Consider the following 22,033-nt stretch of genomic DNA (forward strand, 5'->3'; position numbering starts at 1 on the left):
GTCGCAGCCAGTGAAGGAGCCATCACGTCCCTGTCTTGCTTAACCTGCTTTGATATCTGCCTAGCACTTGCCAGAGAGTAAAGTCTAAACTGCTGGTGGGGTTTCCCCTGATTGTCAGGATGGAGTTTCCCAGGGGTGTTGGAGAAGGGCTCCCGCCCAGCCATTGACCACCCCAGTTGGTAGCATCTGGCACCCTTGGCACCCTCCCGCCCCTCAGTGTGTGCTGTTGCCTTTGCCCAGAATTCCCTTCTTCTCTGCATCTGTTGTGCTCATCCTTCAGTCCTTGGCTCATGCCTCACCTCCTCCCTGAAAGCCTTCTCTGACCACACACACTTTTGGGGGTGTTGTCCTCTCTTCCTTTTTCCATTACAGCATTGATTATGCTAATACCGGCAAAGCATGTGCAAATAAACTTGGGCTTGGCATGTTGGTAGTTGAGGTGCACAAATCTGAAGTGTACAGCCTGATACATTTTTACGTATATACTCGTGTAACTACTACCCAGATCAAGAAATGAAACTTCCCTGTACCCAGAAGCCTCCCTCATGCCTCCTTCTAGTTTATACCAACCCCTCAAAGGTAACCACTGGCATGACCTCTTTGAACTTTGGTAAAATAGATTCACGTAGCATGTACTTTTTAATACTTGGTTTTTCCACCCAACATTATGTCTGTAAGATTCACCCATGTTGTTGAGTAGTCCATTGAGTATCAGTAGTCCATTTCTTTTCATTGTTAAGTAGTATTACATTTTATGAGTATGCCACAGTTTGTGTTATCCATTCTCTTGCAAATGGACAGTTGGGTTATTTTCAGGTTTTGACTCTTGAATAAAACTGCCCTGAACCTGTTTGTGCACATCTCTTGATGCCCACGTGTGCAGTCTGGGGGGTACGTGTCTAGGAATGGAATTGCTAGGCATAGGGGAGGCATATGTTTAGTGTTCGTAGATGCTGCCAAATCTTTTTAAAGTGTCTTGTATTAGTTTCCTACTGCTGCTGTAACAAATTACCACAAATTTATTAATTTACAATTCTGGTGGTCAGAAGTCCTAAAGCCAAGGCGATAATGGGGCTGTATTCCTTTCTGGAGTCCTAGAGGAGAATCTGTTTCCTTGCCTTTTTCAGTTTCTAGAAGCCCACCTGCATTCTTTGGCTCCTGGCCCCCTTCCTCCATCTTCAGGACCAACAGCATAGCATCTTCAGTTCACTCTCTCGCTCTCGCTCTCGCTCTCTCTGACCTCTGCTTCTGTTGTCAGCTCTCCTCTCTCTGACTCTAACTCTCCTGCCTCCCTCTTCTAAGGACCCTCATGCTTATTGTGGTCCCACTTGCATAATCCAGGTTAATCCCCTCCAAGAGCCACAATGTACTCCCGTCTGCGAAGTCTCTTTTGCCACATAAGGTAACCTACTCCCAGGTCCAGGGATCAGGACGTGGCCCTCCCTGGGGGAGCAGCACTCTGCCTCCCACCTGGCTGTATCCCCTTGCGTTCCTCCCAGCTGGCATACAGGAGTCCCAGTTCCTCCATGTCTTTGTCAGCACTTGCTATTATTTTAGTTTTAGCCATTCTGGTGGGGGTGGGGGAGCCCACCCCAGCTGCCACCCCCAGGCTGTGTGAGCACCTTGGCTCCAGGGAGATCTTTATTACAACTCATCAGAATTATATTCTCAAAGTTTGTTCACACCTGTCTTGGCCAGCGTGAACACTTTTATAAAGGAGGGCAGGTAGTAGGCACCTCAATAAATGCTACTTGGGTAGTAATAAACGAGTGAGGGCTGTTTTCAACAGAGAAGGGAAGCAGAGCTGCCGATGGAAATGAAAGCCTGTGATTATAGTCCCATCTCTGACTTCAGCCCCCCTGGATCCGAGGTAGGGTTTCCCCCAAATAAAACTAGGACCAGCGTGAGGAACTGGGTTCCCAGCTTCTGCACGCTGACATCCTCCCCAGGATGGTTAATTTTTAAGTGAGTAATGCCCTATAAAGGAGGTTTGGGCCTCCACTCCTGAGGGCGTTGGTTGGAAATGACTTCACTGTATATGTAAATGAAGGAGGAAAATGCAGTTCTGGCAGGCCTCTGGGGAGCCTGATCTTGGACCTTTTGCATGGACTCAGGGTTTTCTTTTCCCTGGACTCTGCTCATGTAGCAAAAGACTGCATTTTCGCCATTGCAGAGAAAAAGATTGGAAGGTGAGTAGTGCTGCTGTATCTGAGGGAATGCAGTGTGTGTACTTACACCCTCCTTGGGAATTAAAGGTGGGAATTTGTGGGGGAGGTGAAGCCACATTAGCAGTGAATTTCTGGTATCCCTGGACACTGCATGGTGGGTGCAACGTATTGGCGATAGGGAGACAAAACCAGAGGGCGAGATTAGTAGAAGACAAAGGGCAGATTGGATCATGGCTTCCTTTGGGAGCCTCCTGACATGAGGAACCACTTTTCTGTGTTCTGTTTCATTCCCTGAGTTGATTTCGCTGGGCACACACCTGTGTCACGAGGGCTCTAAGGTCTCGGGGCCTCAGTCTTACCTTGGCAGGCCGCCGAGGTGTTGGCAGCATTCCAGAGGCTTGGCATTACTTTGACCCTTTGAGGTGCAGTCTGGGTGCATGTGAAAGCTCGTGATGTGGCGGAGGACTCCCAGAGCCCTCCCGGCAAACCTCTTGTCTTCTGTCAGGACCTGGCTGATTGGTAAAAATACTATCTCAGGCCTGTCCCCGAGTGATTGATCCGTCTTTAAAAACCCTCTGCCAGTGTCACGGCTTTAGTGGTTTGAATAATTGCAAGTCTGATTCATAAACTGATCTGATAATAAGCAAACCATGCCAGAATGGAGGCAAGAGTGTGCCTTGAGAGCTGGGGCCAGTACACACCAGGACAGTTGTGCCGGACTTAACAGAGTTATTGCCATGTGGGGAAGGCGTCCCAGGTGGTTTCTGAGGGTTCCAGCAAGTTCTGGCTGGTGTATTTGTATTGTGGAGAAGGTAGCCGTGTTCATGCTGAGACTGTCCCTCTCACATTTGAGTCCCCCTCCCTCTTTTGCCCTCCATCATTGTGAACCAAGGAGGCTGAGGGACTGCCCCTTGGGGGATTCCTCTCTGCAGGCTTCAGGTCTGAAAACTAGAGGGGGTCTTGAGAGAGAATGAGGGGTGATCTGCCTTCTGTAAGCAGGTAGGTGTTAACTTTTTCCAAGACAGACATTGGGTCTTCACTCGATGTTCTCTGTGGCTGGAGGGGCGCCCTCACTTCCTGGGTCCAGAAGTTCTTTAGGTTCATGCAAATATCTCTCTTCTCTGCCTCCATTCTTGCCATACCCTTGTGATCATGCAGAACGACCACTTGGCATCGTTTCCGCAAAACCTCCCAGTCTCCTGAAGTGTGGTGGCCAAGTGACCCGGAGACTCTCCATGGGCTACAACTCTCCAGTATCTTAAGCCTTCCTAGTCTGACTTTTAGCCTGACATTCACTTCGTTGACCTCGACGTTTCTCTTCTCAAACGTTTTGTATATCTTGCCCAGAGTGTAGCACTTTCTCCTCTTTCTTCGGTTAAGCTATTTCAGTTCAACGAGAATTTACCACTTAACACCTTAAGCTGATCAGATCGTGGCTTGACCTCTAACTAGCTGTGGGACCGTGGGTCAGTTTCTTGGTCTCCTTCTAGCCTCTGTTTCTTCACTTCTAAGATGGGGATAATAGCAGAAACGTCCTCATGGGGTTGACGTGAGGGTTGTTGGAGGTGATGCATGGGAAGTGCCTAGCAGAGTGGCTTGCACACAGGTCGTGCCACATGACACAGCAGGGGTGGCTGTCATCATCAGCGTATTGGGTACAAGGCACCAGGCTGGAGGTCTGGTGACATAAAAATGCGTTTTTGCAAAGAGTATGCATTTGTATCAATATATTTACATTTATATACAATCTTTGCCTTCCAAGGAGCTAGTGACCTTGGGAGACAGGCCTTCTCTAACTTAGTGTAATCCAAGTCAGGCACTGAAAAGTACCGTGAACGGAATTATAAAAATGGACCAGGAGGCCATGGTCCAGCAAACAGCTAATTTTGACCAGAGGGTCGGGGACAGTTTTGTGCATGTCCAGGTCCCCACTACAGGTGAGTTCTTTGGCAGGGACAGTTGCTTACACTTGGGTGCCTCATGGTCAGTGGGACAGTGCCATCAGTGCTCAACGAACAGTTACCGGGCTGACATCTCTCCATGCCCTCCAGTTTCTGCACAGGAATTGGTGTCCCTTTCCCTCTCTCAGAGCTTCATTTAGATATTGACATTCTTAAAAGGTACAGTTGTGTCCTGCTCAGGAGCCCATCCAGCCACTGCCTTTCCTTTTCTTCCTCTTATAAATACTTCCGAGTCCTTTCTCCTAGGTACTATTTCTCATTGTCCTGGACCACCTTTCTCTTCTCACTTTGTGTGGTTAGCATTTGTACATAAATGTATATTACATACGAATGTAAAGGTATTATATAAATATATTCTATGTTATATAAATATTTACATATATAGTTTATCTTAACATAAATATAACTATATACTAGATAAATGTAAATGTATATATTATATATAAATGTATACTTTATGCGCTTATATTTTTTTTTTGCACAGAGGACACGGGAATAAAGGGGAAACCCTTATATTGCCCCTCTCCTCCTCTTTAACACACACTGCTAGATGTGTCGACCAACAAATTGGTCAAGACTCAAGAGAATATCATCACACTTTCCTGAGCTGTAGAAATGGCCTGCAGATTTTTGCAAGAGAAGAAGAGTTGTGTGGCCTGCTGTAAGTTTTTCAGTTGAGAGTTTTAGATTCCATGCTTCCACAACAGTAGCCACTAGCCACGTGTGACCATTTCAATTTGTATTAGTTAAAATGAAATAAAAAAAATTTAGTGCTGCAGTCACACTGGCCACAGTTCAAGTGCTTAATAGCCACATGTGGCTGGTGGCTGCCATATTGGAGGATGCAGCTATAGAATGGGCCTGGGTCTGTCATCGCCGAAGGTTCAGTTGGCCAGCACTGGTCTCGAGGGTTGTCTTACAGTTGTAGGCTACTTCACAGAGAGGGGAGCAGAGATGGTTATCCCTGGCCGTGATGGTTTTGATCCTTTTTCCAAAATTGACCGAGCTGAACATATAAGTGTTAAATCTAAAGGCCTAATCAGCTGACACTTGAATAATGCAATTAAAATTTTTTTGACCTCCTCAAGTTAATCAAAAGGGTATTCATTTTCTGAAGTCTTTATTGTGCTGCCTTATTACTCTAAAGCAAATATCATGTGAGGATTCTTAGAGGAGAGGCCACTGATTTTTTTTAGCATTTAAAAAATTATTATTGAGATATTATTCACATAACATAAATTTCATCCTTGTAGAGTGTACAAATCCATGGGTTTTAGTATATTCACTATGCTGTGCAACTATCCCCACTAGCCACTGATTTATATACCTCCTAGGAACCAAAGAGATGGAGTGTGTTAATTTTAATCTTGAAGGTGGCTTGGGTGTAAGGAAGGGAGCTTTCAGAATTAGTATAAAACATGTAAAGAAGATGAAGGATATTTGTATCAAAATCCTTGAAATGCTGCACAATCTGTAGGAAAAATACTCTGTCCACTGTGAGGCTTTCAGGCCAGAAATTCAAAAAGGCTCCCTTGCTACCTGACATATTTTCAGCTACTGGTGAGACCTTATTTTATGGAACAGAATGTTGAATAGCCTTACAAATGGGTCAGAACTGACTAGTTCTGGGAGCCTGGTTCTGTAGGAGCAGCTAGGCCTTTCTGTGGCTTTTCCCTTCCTCATTGCCTCTCCCACCTTTGCTTTGTCAGTAAACCTCTGACTTTCTCAGATGCTGACAGTCTGAGAATTGGTGAGGTGCCTTGCCTGGCTTAGAACTGGTCAAGTTTCCTACTCTGTTCTGATCCCAAATCCTGCAGCTACTTGTGTTTCCAAACATGAAACAGGTCATTTACAATAAATATTATATAATCTCTTTTTTTAGCACTAATTAAATACTTTATTGAATAAATACCAAATAAAACACATTCAAATGCTTTCTTTAAAAAAAAAATCAGTTTTAAAGGCCTTTCTAAATTCAGGCTAATGACAAACACAATAAAGGGAGATATGCTAGTTTAACATAATTGGCTGATTTTATACAGCACTTGTATCTTTTAGTCCACAAGTATATTATTAAATGATAAAGAACATCTAATACAACCATTTCTACAAAACTAGGAAATAAATTTCTAAGAAAGAAAGATTTTACAGACTCCATCTTTTATACCCAACCCCAACAGTCTAACTCTAAAGAGGATAAAACCAATGACTTTCCTCACAAGAGCTCACGACTCAAGTTGCTTTGCTATCAAAATCTATATTTCTGATCCGTTATGAGCATTGAGACAAGATTCAAATATTCCCAAAGAAAGAAGCACAATGCACGTTGTGATCGCCTATTCAGCAACAGCGAGCACTGCATTCGAAACTCTCATCCCAGGGATTAAATAAGGTCAGCCACATTCATTGGCATTTCCTCCACTGTAGTATTGTAGAAAGTCTCAATGTCCTGAAGAATCCTCTTGTCTTCTTCAGTAACAAAGTTAATAGCCACACCTTTCCTCCCAAAACGACCCCCTCTGCCAATTCTGTGAATATAGTTTTCACGATTGGTAGGTAGGTCATAGTTTATAACCAAAGACACTTGTTGCACATCAGTCCCGTGAGCCAGCAATAGTTTATAACCAAAGACTCTTGTTGCACATCAGTCCCGCGAGCCAGCAAGTCAGTAGTGATCAGAACACGGCTTGACTCTGATCGGAATTCCCTCATGATAACATCTCTTTCCTTCTGGTCCATATCACCATGCAGTGCAGAAACTGTGAAGTCCCTGGCATGCATTTTCTCAGTAAGGCAGTCCACCTTTGCGCCTTGTATTGAGAAAAATAACAGCCTGCGTAATGGTCAGCGTCTCATACAAGTCACAAAGTGTATCCAACTTCCATTCCTCTCTTTCAACATTAATATAAAACTGTTTGATTCCTTCAAGGGTCAATTCTTCCTTCTTCACCAGAATTCAAATTGGATCTCTCATGAACTTTTTGGTCACTTCCAACACATCAGTTGGCATTGTTGCAGAAAGCAACACAACCTGAATACTTGTATTTAATTTTTGGAATATCTCATAGATTTGATCCTTAAACCCCCGGCTCAGCATTTCATCTGCTTCATCCAAAACAAACATTTTGATTCATTTTGGAGAAAGATATCTTCTGTTTAACATATCAAACACTCTCCCTGGAGTACCAACAACATGTGGTGCTTCAGCCTGCAGTTTCTGCATCTCATTTCGAACATTAGTTCCACCAATGCAGGCATGACAAGTTGCTCCCATATAATCTCCAAGAGCCAAAATTACCTTTTGGATCTGTTGAGCCAGTTCTCTGGTGGGGGCCAATACTAGTGCTTGGGTCTCCTTGAACTCAGTCTCCAACTGTTGCAGGATGGAAATAGCAAATGTGGCTGTCTTGCCAGTACCTGACTGAGCTTGAGCAATCACATCATACCCTTTAACACAGGGAATAATAGCTCTCTGCTGAATAGCTGAAGGCTTCTCAAAACCATAAGCATAAATACCCCGAAGAAGAGATTCTTTTAAATTCATATCATCAAAGTTATCAACAATCTCATTCCAATTGCTCTCGATGACACCATCGGGGTCCATTCCCTCTGGGCCTCCATGTTCTCTGTTATAATCCGCAGAGCCACCAGACATGATCCAAAAAACCCCTCAGCGCCCGACTGAAAAGCTTATATAATCTTAAATATTTGATTTCAGATTGCTCTGCTTTGAAGCAAATAATAAAATTCATCCTCTTTTGTTATGTATATTAACAAATATTTATTTTTACGTATATTCACATGTATCAGGGTGCTCTGGTTTTTGCTTCTTCCCAGTATGTAGTTGTGGTTTTAATATTTGATGCTCTGGGGATGGTTTTATTGTGGTTTTCTGATACTTAACTTGCCTTTCTTTCTCTTTTTACATAACAGCTTTATTGAGATAAAATTCACATACCATACAGTTCACGTATTTAAAGTGTACAATTCAGTGGTTTTTGGTAATATGCACAGAATTGTGCAATCACCACCACAATCAATTGTAGAACATTTTTGTCGTCCCTAATGGAAACCCCACACCCATTAGCAGTCACTTCCCATTTTCCCCCAAGCCAAGCCTCAGCCCTAGACAATCACGAATCTATAGATTTTTGTCCGGCCTTCTTGCACTCTTGTTTAACAGTGATTTTTTCCCCAAGTTAAGAGTATAAACCACCCACCCGGGTTTCCCTCCCTGTCCCATTCTTGTCTTTTGTCGTGCGCGCGCGCGAGTGTGTTTGTTTTACTCTCCTGTGATTAGCAGGTGAGCTGTAAATAGCCACCCAGCTGGATGGATTGGTGGATGAGGCACAGCTGCAGGAATTAATCCTAGAGACGAGGGAGCACGGCCGAAGAGCCTCCGGAGAGCCCTGTCCAGCCCTTTACGTCACCGGTTCCCGTTACGTCACGAGGGACCGCCTCTCTTTCCCTGGCGGCTGCGCCCTGGAGCTGAGTCCCGCGGGGCGGGCGAAGAGTGCTGGCCGGAAGCGCCGCTGCGATTGCTCAGTCGGGTGGTGACGCTGCGTGTGAGGCGGGGGACGGAGATCTCACATTATGGCCCGTGGGAACCCGTGACGACACAGAGACAAAGTGCTGGCCCTAGAAGTGTACAGTACAGTTGCTGGATGCGTCAGTTTGGCCTCTTGCTTCTCTAACAGAACAAAACGTTCAGTAGCCTCTCATGGTGGAGCGGTTTGCAACCCTGCAAATACCACTGTATGCCATTTCCTGTTGTTGGCAGTGAGGTAATAGCGGTGTCCTGGGGCAGAAACAGTTGATTGGCTCAGTATGGCTTTTTGCTTGCTTTTGTAGCAGGCGACCTTGATTTGAATCCTGATTCTGCTGCTTTCAGTACCTGTGTGACCTTGAGCCTCCGGCTCCTCAGCGTTGGAAGGGGAGAGTAAAACATCTACTACGGAGGCTCTTGTGAGATTTAAATAAGATAATGCGGGTAACATTGTTCACCCGATGCCTAGCCATAGAGTAAGAGCTCTACGTGTTAGCTGCTTTTAAGTGGCCGGGTTTTATTGTGTGCCTGCTGTATGCAAGGCACCAGGTTAGGCCCTGGGAGGAATAAGCCAAAGCCTCTGGAGTGGAAGTCCAGGCCTGTTTGTGTTACAATTGTGCCAGGTGCTCAAGGATTTAATGCTGGCGAAACAGAGGCTGGGTAGCAGCCACATTTTCCTCCTCTCTTTCAAACTAGATATTTTATTGAATAATTTTCGTAAAACACTATTCGTTGAGTATAGATACCAACTCAGGACATGATTGGATTGAGCATCGGTTCTTGTTGAGGATCATAGATATTGTAATTTTTGTGGGGAAATTAAAACATTTTATCATTTCCTCCTGGCTACTGGTAGCTTTAATCAAAGCAAACCAGCTTGGTTAAAACAACCTTGACAAAGGAGGACAGTCAGGTTCCCCCAATATGAACCTACAAATTGTTTTTAGTGTTAAAAAGACATCAGCGGTGTTCATTCCTGGGCATGCTGTATATATCTCCCTGCTGAGTTTCATCTCCCTGTTGCTGGGGCCAGGACAAGTACCAGCAAGTCCTTTCTGTGGAATTTTCTGAGCCACATGAGAGAGTGGCACGGCGGGCTCTTAGAACAAGACTTGTCCTGCCTCTCCTAGGGTTCAGGCATGTGCTTGGGTTGAGAGAAATAGAACAAGCTTCTGTGTGAGGAGGAAGTTTTGGTTTTCATTTGATTTCTTAAAACAGAAAATGGTGAACATTGTGATAGAAATCCTATATCTGTTTGAGCCTGGAAGGACCCCTTTTAACCTGGACCTAGGTAATCAAACGGCTGGCTGGAGTTGAGTGTGGGCTCAGCCATGAGACCCCCAGGGGGACAGTGGCAGGGGCCAGGCATTAGAGCACCTCCCAGATATAGCTGTAGCCCCTTAGTAGATGTGGCATTGGGGGAAAAAAAACTTTCAGCCCCTCAGTTTCCCATCAGTAATATAGGATTAATAACATCTGCTTCTTGGAGGTAGTGATCAGGATTAGGAAAATAGCATCCGAAGTACCCAAATCTGCACTGTAGCATCTTCAAATAAGCACAGAGACCAGACAACTGATTTTCCTTGGGCCAAACAAACATCCCTCAAGTATTCAGTCCAGGGAGTGCAAAATGTGTGTGATATGGATACCAACAGCCCCCTGTCCTGTCTGGCAGTGGCCTCGATAGCCTTCTGATGGCATGTTTCATCTCTGCAGTGTATTTTGTGGGTGATCACAGCGGTTAGATGTGTGCTGACTTACACCTGCCAGTCCTTCATGGCAGTTTCTTTTGAACGTTAAACATGAGCCTGACTGAACCGCAACCCCTGGTAACACTCTTTCCTCTGTTTTCACAGCTGCTAATATTGTCTATTGGTGATCTCTATTCATCCTTGTTCCTTTCTAGCTTCTATTTCAGCAGCATCTCCTTTAGTGTGGAAATCCCCAGAAGGTTTCTCAAAACAGCCTTGACAGAATCTAAGCACAGGTGGCAAAGAGAAGCTCTTTGTCTATCGGCAAATGTTTACTGAATGCCTAATGTGTGCCAATCCTGTGATGGATAGATAATGGGTCTGACACAGTCCTTGCTTTCAAAGAGTTGGTAGAGAGAAAAAGTGGACAAACCCATGTGGCAAAGGCATAACTAACCTCATTTTACAGAGGAGGAAAGGAGGCCAAGAGAGCTGTTCATGTGATGTTACATTTATGTTAAGTTAATGTTATGTAGCTAGTTCATGGAGCCGGATTTGCTTCTAGCAGCATAAGGGTGTAGGGTTTGTTTGGGGACAAGCCACTTACTGGCTGGCAGTTGGGCATCCACATAGCCACATAGAGGGACAACCAGTGGCAGTGGGTGGTGGAGCAGGCTGTTGATGGCCTGCCCCACAGCCGTTCTTCTCCTTCATAGAAAGCTCAGGTATTGGGGAACATGGCAGTGGGGTCAGGCTATGAGTCACTTCAAGTCTAAGTTGTTCTTGGTAGACGTTGTAGTTCCAGTCCCCTCCTGGCCTTCCTTGCAGCTATATGACCCAATACTGACCAAGCAGACATAAGAGAAACAACACTAGGGATGTTTCTGGGATCAGAGAGAAATGAGCCTGAGGAGAGGGCTCCTTTCTCCCCATTTTGCTGTTTTGGCTCCTCCCCTCTACTTTCTTCTTGGGGAGCTCTCCTGTGAGAATGTGATGCTTGGAGCTGTGGCAGCCGTGATGCAACCATGAGGAAGAGAAACCCTGAGGATGGCTGTGTGGAAGAGCAAAAGGATTTTAGGTCCTTCATCCTCCAACTACTGAAAGTTGGTTTACTAAATCTCATTTAGCAATCTCAGTAGCTGCTGTAATTGAAGTCTACTTTTTGCTAAAAAAAAAAAAAAAGACATTGCTAAATGAGAACATAGATGCCTTTGTAGTTTAAATGGTTTAAGCCTGGGCTACTCAAAGTGTGGGCCATGAACTGGCAAAATCATCATCATCCAAGAGTTTGTCAGAAATGCAAACTCATGGGTTCTACCTCAGCCCTACTGAACTAGGATCTTTGGTGTGGGGCCTAGGAATCTGTGTTTTTACAAGCCCTCGAAGTGGTTCTGATACAAGCCCAAGTTTGACAACCACTGGTTTAAGTCATTACTGTTTCCAGCCTAGAGCATTCCTAAAACTGATCAGTCAGGCTCGGTAAGGAAAGAGCTTCCATTTACCAGTCAGTTCTGTCATGTTGAGAACCAGGTTTGTCTACTCTGGCAGCCAGGTTGCCAGTGGCTGTGACACAGATCCATTGGCCCTGTAATTTAATGATGCTCTTCCCAAGGGAGTACGTGTTGACCCTACCTGGGCTCTGGGGTCTTCAGGCACCTGTCTGAGCCCAGCGTACACTTGGCCACTCCCTGGAAAGCCTTAGAAGTGTTTTGCCCTGGGAACTGAGTGTGACAGGTGGGTAACCAGGTTAGGTATTTAGTTATTTCTGCTAAAGAAAATAATTTTTTTTATCCAATAAGTAGAGGTTGATGGGGGAAGACACAAAGATTAAGGATCTCACAGATATGCAGGTGGAATGATGTGTGAGGTCGTTCTTACAACATATACTGAGAGCTTGCTTTGGGCTTGGCTCTGCGCTGGGTATTGGTGGTAAACAAGATAAAAGGACGCAGTGGAGTGAGACCGGTGAGCTGGTGATTATGACAATAATGCAGTGTCACAACTGCAGTGATTGGGTGGGGGTGGGAGGGAAATGCCCCCACCTTCTTGGAGGAAGTAGCCACTCATCCTTCAACACTCAAAAGTATGTGTATGAGGGGCAGGGGGATGTTCAGGCAGAGGGCAGAGCTTGTGCAAAGGCCTGTAGGTAAGAAGAGCTCCTGGCTCCTATGGCAGGAGGGCAGAGGGCCTGGAAATGGCTCTGTTCGAGCTCTCAGACACAGGGATGCATTTGAGAAGCAGGTTGAGATGGAGACAGAAGGATGTTTAAATGATTTATTAATGTGAACTGGGCTCTTCAGTGTCTTAAATGGAGATAATTTATTTGTGGCTTTTTATTACAGCCCACTAAATGCTGCTGTGGACTAAGCAGGCATGTCACGGACATTTCTTCATCACCCTGCCCTACCCTGACCTGTTCCCTCTACGTTCTGCTGTCAGGTCATTCCTTGTGAGCGTGGAGACTTGTTGACTGTTTGTCAGTGACTTGCCTCAAGCCCTTTTACCTCCCCAAGTCTCCTTTTTTAAAAAATGCAATTTTATTGAGATATATTCACATAACATAAGTCGTTCAAAGTGTACAATCATTTGTTCACAGTATTGTCGTATAGTTGTGCATTCATCACCACAGTCAATCTTTGAACATTTTCATAACTCCAAAAAATAAAATAAAAATAAAAAACATCCAAAACATCCCATTCCGCTCCTCTCCTGCCCATTGTTCATTTACTTTTTTAATAGTTTGAGATATATTTCCACACCCTACAGTCATCCACAGTGTACAATCATTCACAGCACAATCATTCATTTGTGCGTTCATCACCAAAATCAAATTTTGAATCTTTTCCTTACTCGAAAATAAAAATAAAAGCACAAAAGAACACCTAAATCTTTCTATCCCCTCCACCCCACCCTATTCTTCATCTAATTGTTGTCCCCATTTTTCCACTCATCTGTCCATACACTGGATAAAGGGAGTGCAAGCCACAGGTTTTCACAATCATACAGTCACACTATGCAAGCTACGTAGTTACATAATTGTCTTCAAGAATAAAGGTCACTGGGTTGCAGTTCAACAGCTTCAGGTATTTCCCTCTAACCATTCCAACACACTAAAAACTAAACGGTGATAACTGTATAGCGCATAAGAATATCCTCCAGAGTGACCTCTCAACTCCATTTGAAATCTCTCAGCCACTGGAACCTTATTTGGTTTCATCTCTTTTCCCCCTTTTGGTCAAGAAGATTTTCTCAATCCCACAGTGCTGGGTCCAGGCTCATCTCCAGGAGCCATTTCCTGCATTGCCAGGGGGATTTACACCCCTGGGTGTCGTGTCCCACATAAGGGGGAGTGTAGTGAGTTCACCTGCCAAGTGGGCTGGCGGCGGGGGCACATCTAAGCAACAAAGAGGCTCTCTGAGGGGAACTCCTAGGCACAATTATAAGTAGGCTTTGCCTCTTCCTTGCAGCAACTAGCCTCACAAGAGAAAGCCCGTAGATTGAGGGCTCAGCCCACTAAATTGCCAAGCCTCCTTTTTATGTCCTGTGTCCTCGTGAAGTACACCCAAGCACTATTTGCCTCACTTGACTGCTCCGAAGAATCACCTGGGCTTTTTGAAAATTCAGATTCTCTGCCTCTTCTGGGAGATGCTGATTCCAGGTCAAGGAAGAGTCTGAGAATCTGTATGTTTTTAATTAGCTTTATTGAGGTATATAAGTTGCACCCACTTTAAGTGTACCGATAGATGTGCTTTGACAAATGTGTACACCCCAGTAACCACCAGCACAGTCAATATGCAGATCATTTCTATCACCCTCACTGTTCAGACACTCCTGACCCCAACCCAGACTCCCAGCCCCAGGCAACCACTGATCTGCTTTGTGTCATGATTAGATTAGTTCTGCCAGTTTTAAAATTTTTTAGAAATGAAATCATATGGAATGTACTCTTTTCAGTCAGGCGTCTTCCACTCAATATGCAGTTTTTTTTCATTCAATGAGTATTTATTATTTTTCGGGTAATGGGTTAAATCCTTTATAAATAGTGTCACATATAGTGCTCACAACAGCCCTGTGGTGTAGTTATTATTACTATTGTTATCATTTTAGAGATGAGAGGGATAATAAATGTCTTGGGTCAAATCAAACAGCTTTGGCTGAGCACAGTGGCAAAGCCAATGTTCTCTTCCAGGTTCTCCTGGCCCCAGACTTGACTCTTTTTATTTTTATTTTTTTTCAGTTTTTTTAATTAGAGAAGTTGTAGGTTTACAGAAAAATCATCTAAAAAATACAGTATTCCCATATACCCACCCAAGCCCCATTATTAACACTTTGCATTAGTGTGGTACCTTTGTTACAGTTGATGAAAGAATATTATAATTGTACTATTAACTATAGTCCGTAGTTTACATTAGGTCCACTCAGTAAGTTTTTGAGATTCATCCGTGTTGTTGTATGGGTGTAAGTAAATCATTACGTTGTATTGCTGAGTAGTGTTCCACTGTGTGACTATACCACAGTGTTTGTGCTGTGTTGCTGTTTTATCCATCTTCCTGCTGATGGACAATTGAGTTGTTTCCAGTATTGGGCGATTATGGACAAAGATGCTGTGAACGTTTGTGTGCAAACACGTGTGTGGACACGTTTTCATTTCTCTTGGATACAATCTGAGGAGTGGAATTGCTGGGTTGTATGGTAGGTGTGTGTTTTTACTTTAAAGGAAACTGCCATACTGTTTTCCAAATGGTTGTACTGTTTTTCATTCTCACCAGCAATATGTGAGAGTTCTAGTTGCTCACATCGCCACCAGCACTTGATGTGATTAGTTTTCCATGGGATTATTTTATTTTAGCCATTCTAGTGGGTATAGAATGTTATCTCATTGTGGTTTTACTTTGCAAATTTCCCTGACTGAAGATGGTGAATATCAGTTCATGTGCTTATTGGAATGTGAAGTATCTGTTCAAATCTTTTGCCCATTTTTTTGATGTGTCTGTCTTATTGAGCTGTAAGAATTATTTTCTTATTTGCCTGTATTTTATTTTGGGTTTTTATATCTTTATTCACAAGTAAGGTTGGACAATAGTTTTTTTTTAATGTTAGGTTTGAAATGCTTTTTGTTTTCCTTAAGACTTTTAAAATATATTCTGGATACAGTTTCTTTTCAGACATCTGTATTGTGAATACCTTTCTCCTGGACTGGTCTGCCCTCTCATTTTCTTAACAGTGTCTTTTGAAGAGCAGAAAATTTCAATTTCAACAAGCCCAATTTACCAGTTTTTTTCTTTTATAGTTTTAGCTTTTTGTGTTCTAAGAAATCCTGAGACTTCTGGGCCAAGGTCATGAAGATTTTCTCTTGTTTTCTTGTAGATATTTTATAGATTTAAATTTCACATTTGAGTCCATTTTGAGTTAATTTTTGTATCTGGTAGAAGGTATGAGTTAAGATTCATTTTTTTGGCGCTGGACATTCAATTGTTCTAGCACCGTTTGTTGAAAAGACTTCTCTGACACCTTTGTTGACTATTCGGCTGCTCAAATATGTGTGGTCTATTTCTGTTCTCTCCATTCTGTTTTATTGATCTTATGTGTGTGTCCTTTTGCCAATATCGCCCTGTATTTCTAATCAGTACCCCTATGATCAAATCAGTTTGGAAAACACTGGACTAGAATTTCCTAAGGACCCTTCCAGCAGTTACAGTCTTAAGTCAGTATGTAATCAACAGCTCATCCTCAGTTTGTGCCCTAGCTCCTTGCTACTCAAAGTGGGGTCCGCAGACTAGCAATCGTCAGCATCACACCACGAGCTCCTTAGAAATGCAGAATATCTACTCAGGCCCAGACTGACTGGGGATTCCCATCCAGTTAGCCTTTAAAAAGCACTAGATGTCATTCCCCTCAAGCAGTAGCTTTCCCATTTTTTGGATCATGAATAACTCCACAATGAGAAACACATATTACAATGTACTGAAACTCCGCAATGAGAAACACATATTACAATTGCTTTTTACAAAACAATGTTTCCCCTTACTATATTTGTGCTTTCTTTTCTAGTCTTTCTTTTTTCTTTCCTGTCCTCTCCTATTCCACTCTTCCCTCCCTCCCTCCCTCCATCCCTTTCTTCCTATTATAGCTTTATCAAGGTGTAATTTACATACCATAAAATCCACCCATTTTAAGTGAACAATTTGAATTTAAAGAGTCAGTCAGGTTTTAGAACACTTCTGTCATCCCAAGAAGTTCCCTTGTGCCCTTTTGCAGTCAGTTCTATACTGTTTATTTAAAATGCTGTTAGCTACCCACAGTTCGCAAGTATGCTCAGACTTGAGTTGGATCAGCCTTGCAGAAATGCTCAGATGCAGCTAAAAGTGGTTCTTTGCTGTGACATGACTTCCAATCCCAAAATAGTAACCTAACCAAAATTTTTTAATATATGTCTGTCACATAATAATGCATCATGTGCTTAAAAGAGATTTATTGTGTAGAAATGAGTCGCTGAATCCATAAGTTAGAAGAATCTTGGACTGTCTTAGACAGATACTTTTGTAGCAGTATTTATTCACAATAGCCAAAACATGGAAGCAACCTAAGTGTCAGTCAACAGGTAACTGGATAAACAAATGTGGTCTCTCTCTACAGTGGGATATTATTCAGCAATAAAAAGGAATGAAGTTCTAATATGTGCTATAATGTGAGTGAGCCTCCAAAACTTTATGCTGAGTAAAATAAGCTGGACATGAAAAGACAAATGTTTTATGATTCCGCTTACGTGAAATATCCAGAATAGGCAAATCTGTAGAGACAGAAAGAAGACTAGAGGATACCAGGGGTTGGGGGAGGGGGAATGGGGAACTATTGCTCAGTGGGTTCAGAGTTTATGTTTGGGGTGATGTAAAAGTTTTGATAATGGATGGTGGTGAGGGCAGCACAACATTGTGAATATGGATTCACTGATTATACACTTAAAACAATTAAAATGGCAAATTTTATGTGTTATGCATATATATATGTTACCACAATAAAATTTTTTAAAAATTTTAAGAATTTTGAATTTTTTAAACCTTCAGGTGGATTTTTGTACATGTTTTTGAGCCTGGACTTACTGTTGGTTGTGAGTTACACCATGACAGTTTGCAGAGAGGAGAAATTATTTTAAATATTTTGCTCAGCAACAGTTAGTCCATGTGTACCTGGAATATTGTAATTTCTGAAAATTGAGAGGGCTAGATTTGTGAAGCTTTATTGTCTAAGGCAGATTCTAAAAATTCTTTCCTTAAATGAATTAGAAGCCCAGAGCTGAGTATGTATAGTTGGAGGTTTAGCTTGTGAATGTGGAATATATTTTCCTCTGGAGTCAAAGTCTGGGTTGTGTGAGCCATGGGACTGGCCCCCAAATGTATCTGAAATAGGGCGGGGTTGGGGAACATGGTTTCTGTGGGCCTGGCCCTGGACCCACCTTTGTGGGGCTGGGGCCAGGAGGAGCTGGGAGGACAGGATTGGGTGCACGGTGGGCCTCGCAGTGTGAGGGGTAGGGTGAGGAAAGGACAGTGGGAAAAAGCCCCCGTGGCAGGACAGGCCATGCCTCAGGGCCCCCTGTATTTGGGGTGCCTTCAGCTTCTATACGGTCCCCATAGACACCTGTCTGCATAGAGTGAAGGAGTTTGTTTTTCTATCCTTTGTCTTTTGCTACTTTTGACTTCGTTCATCTCACCTCCTAAGTGAATTCTCAGCCCCACAGAACAAGATTTAGAGTAGAAACCATGACCTCTTGAGAAGTTGGGGGCAGGGGTTCCTGGGGGAATTTTGTGGGGTTCTTGAGAAGACTGAACTGTGGTGCTTATGATTCTGTCCCCAGGGCTCAGAGGGCATATGCCCCAGCTTGCCTTGTCTGTGTTCTCATCTGTCATCAGGAAAACGGAGCCAACCTTAAATACCATTATGTGCCAAGCATTTCCACAAGCCCCGCCCCCCCCCACCCTGGGAAGTATGTAGAGAAGGTGGTGATGCTCCTGTCTTACAGAAGAGGAACCTGAGACTTCGAGGTGTTCAGGGATTCACCCAGGGGCCCTCGACTGGGATACGGTTGGGCAGGCACGGGAATAGGGCCAAGAAGAAACCTCTAGGATGGAGCTATTTGCATGAGTGGGAAAGTGTTCTAACAAAATCGGTTTTACTGGTGGCTGTAAAAAGAGCCGGGCCATTGAGAAATTTGTAGCTCAGATCTGGTGTGGGTGGAGACGGTTAGAGGCGTGGGAAACACATGGAAGGTAACTTGTCAAGGAGGGCTTCAGGATCAAGGAACCAGCTTATTAGCCCTCCTTACCTCCCAGCTCCACCAGCACTCGGCTTGGCATGTTGCTATTTAAGAGCATGCAGCTCCCAGCACTGTGTCTCTGCAGGGGACTTCTATTCCCATGCTGCCCAGGGCTGGGCAGAGCCTACCCATCTTCTCCTGGTGAACACGTACCTCCTGTCTCCCACACTGCCCTTGGAGTCTGCACACACCACTTCTTCCTGGGGCCACAGTGAGGATGTGGTGACCTGGGAGATCCAGGGTTATTCTTTGCATCCTTGAGCACTAATGACATACGGAAGGTCGGCTAGTGCTGGATTTTGCCTTTTCTGTTTGTTGTTGCTGTTTTAAAAATAGGTGTAATTTATATGCACTAAAATGCACACTTTTCTTCCTTAAACTTGTTATTTTGAAATACTTTTAGATTTCAGGACAGTTGAAAAAATAGTGCAAACCCCATATACAGACCTCCCTCCCATCCCGATTCCCAGAGCCACCAACTTTTGACATTTTGCCACATTTGCTATATCATTCTATCTATCCATCTATCTATGCATCCATCCATCTAGCTCTCTGTCCCCCTGTTTTCTAAACATTTGAGAATGGGTTGTATAGTTAATGCTCCTTGAACACTTAATCCTTCCATGTAAAAATGCATACATTTAAAATGTACAATTGGCTGAGTTTTGACAAATGTACACACTGCCTTGGTCCAGGCATCCATCCTTAGCGCAGTTGCCCTCTTAACTTTGGGGGCCTGGACTTTCAGGGCCCAAGGCAGGAGGCAGGAGTCTCTGGGACACCAAGGCCCAAAGGGTCGCCTGCTGCAGGCCTGGGGCAAGCTGTAGACATTACTGAATTGAAAGCAGGGTTTAAAGGTCAGGGGGAATCTGGGACTACTACTAGACAGTGATGACTAGACCACTGTGATGGTGTGAGAAACAAGCAGTATACCTAAAAAAGGAATAAATGCTCACCCAATTGTGGAGAAGAAGAGAATTTATTCACCATCTTGCAAGAACAGGTGTGCAACCAAAATGTGGGGGGTTAGTGCCCAGAACAATAGACCCAGCACTATTTATTCCCTATGCCTAACTCACAAGTCCCTCCCCTGTTTCTCCAGTGGCTGGATACTTCAGAGGTTACATTCTGTTCCACAGGCCTAACTGGCCTAGGCAAATTTGAAACATGCAGCCCATGCAGATTTGAAACATTCAAAATAAGTCTCCCAGGTAAACTTGAAACATTTGAAACAAGGAACATTTGAAACAAGTCTCTACCCCTGACTATAACTGTTGTATCCAGGCCTCTTTCCTTTGTTCTTTACTTGCAGAGCCAGTCTGAGCTATTTTGGTAACAAGTTATGAAGCTATTTTAGGAACCTCTACCCCCAAGTCTCCACCTTGCAAGGATAGTGGGTGGATAAACAGGAGGACCAGCCACCGATTACGGCTTGGCTTCTTAACCTTCTGCCATCCCCTAACTGCCTCCACCCTGTGTGAAAGCTAAACTTAATCTAATTCTCACAGTGGTGGTGGGTGTGGCGGTGATAATGATATTTATGAAAGTTGATACTTTCTGAGTGCTTAATATGTGCTAAGCCCTTGTATCTACATTCCCATTTAAGGGCCATCTCTAAACTGATGATGATCATGATATTGTTAGCTAGTATTTGTTAGGTGTCTTTGTTAGGTGTCTAATAGGTGCAAAGAGCTTCACATCTATTCTCCTTTAAGCTTCACATTCCTGTATGGTGCAGGTACTTCTGTGATGCCTTGTTAATAGAATGAGAAAACTGAGGCTTGGTGGGTGTGCCAGTTTGGATGTATTATGTCCCCGAAAATACCATGTTCTTTGATGCAGTCTTGTGGGGGCAGATGTATTAGTGTTGATTAGGTTGGAATCCTTTGATTGAGTGTTTCCATGGAGATATAACTCAGTCAGCTGTGGGCCAGACCTTTGATTGGATAATTTCCATGAAGGTGTTACCTGACCCATTCAGGGTGGGTCTTAACTGAATCACTGGAGCCATATAAACGAGCTGACAAACAGAAGGAGGTGCTGCAACCAAGAGAGAGACTTTGAAGAATGCACAGGAGCTGAGAGAGGAGCTGGAACACAACCTGGGACCAGCAGATGCCAGCCACATGCCTTCCCAGCTAACAGAGGTTTTCTAGATACCATTGGCCTTTCTTCAGTGAAGGTATACTTGTGTTGATGCCTTCATTTGGACATTTTCATGGCCTTCAGATTGTAACTTTGTAACCAAATTAACAACCTTTATAAAGTCCTATCCATTTCTGGTATTTTGCATAATGGCAGCATTAGCAAACCAGAAGAGTGGGGTTAAGAAGCTTCCTCAAAGGTCACACCATTAGTGCAGGCCAGGGCAGGGATTTAACTGAGTCAGGCAGAGCTCATTTCCTTACCACCTTCCTCTGTGCATCCCAGTAAGGATGCCACCAGTTTCTGTGTAGCTAGTGTTCTAGTTTGCTAATGCTGCAGAATGCAAAACACCAGAGATGGATAGACTTTTATAAAACGGGGGTTTATTTTGCTACACAGTTACAGTCTTAAGGCCACAAAGTGTCCAAGGTAACACACCAGCAATTGGGTACCTTCACTGGAGGATGGCCAATGGCGTCTGGAAAACCTCTGCTAGCTAGGAAGGCAGCCGGTGTCCACTCCAAAGCTCCGGCCTCAAAATGGCTTTCTCCCAGGATGCTCCCCTCTAGCAAGCTTGCTGCTCCTCAAAACATCACTCCCAGCTGTACTCACTGAGTTTCCTCTCTCTGAGTTAGCTCATTTATATGGCTCCACTGATCAAGGCCCACCCTCAATGGGTGGGGCCACGCCTCCATGGGAACATCTTATCAGAATCATTACCCACAGCTGGATGGGGGCATATTCCAAGCAAATCCAACCATCACCAAAATGTCTGCCCCACTAAACTACAAAGACAGTAGCCTTTGGGGGACACAGTACATTCAAACTGGCACAGCTAGCTTCCCAGGTCAGCGCTCTTTCCTTGAGGCTTTGTGTTCCTGTGCATCAGCTTGGGAGTCAGCCAGACTGGGCTGGAATCTATGTTTTGCAGCTGTATGACTTTGGACAGAGCTCTTAACCTCTTTTGAGTCTCTGTATTCCTGTCTGTAAAATGGGGGTATGGCCCACCTCCTAAGATTATTGTGAACATTAAATAGCATTTGTAGAGCATAATGCCTGGCGGGAAGGAGATGCTTAATGGTGCCTTTAGAAAAAGGCAGTCTAGCCCAAAATAATGTGTACTGTTCTCATAACTGGGCTCAGCTGAATTTTGTAAATTGGCACATTTTCTTTTGGTTCTGGAGGGCTTATTTACCAGATTTAGTTGCTAG

The 22,033-nt window shown here is 43.9% G+C and overlaps 1 protein-coding gene and 1 pseudogene across 1 annotated transcript in view; one reads left to right on the forward strand and one right to left on the reverse strand.

The window, feature by feature from the left end:
* The window catches only part of LOC119524164 (eukaryotic translation initiation factor 1A, X-chromosomal), a 74,789-nt gene that overhangs the window by 35,241 nt on the left and 17,515 nt on the right, over window positions 1–22,033 (forward strand). The gene's annotated exons all lie outside the window — the stretch shown is intronic.
* Window positions 6,371–7,784, reverse strand: LOC119524166 (annotated as a pseudogene).

This window comes from Choloepus didactylus, chromosome Y (genome assembly GCF_015220235.1).
Source record: "Choloepus didactylus isolate mChoDid1 chromosome Y, mChoDid1.pri, whole genome shotgun sequence".
Taxonomy (NCBI): Eukaryota; Metazoa; Chordata; class Mammalia; order Pilosa; family Megalonychidae; genus Choloepus; species Choloepus didactylus.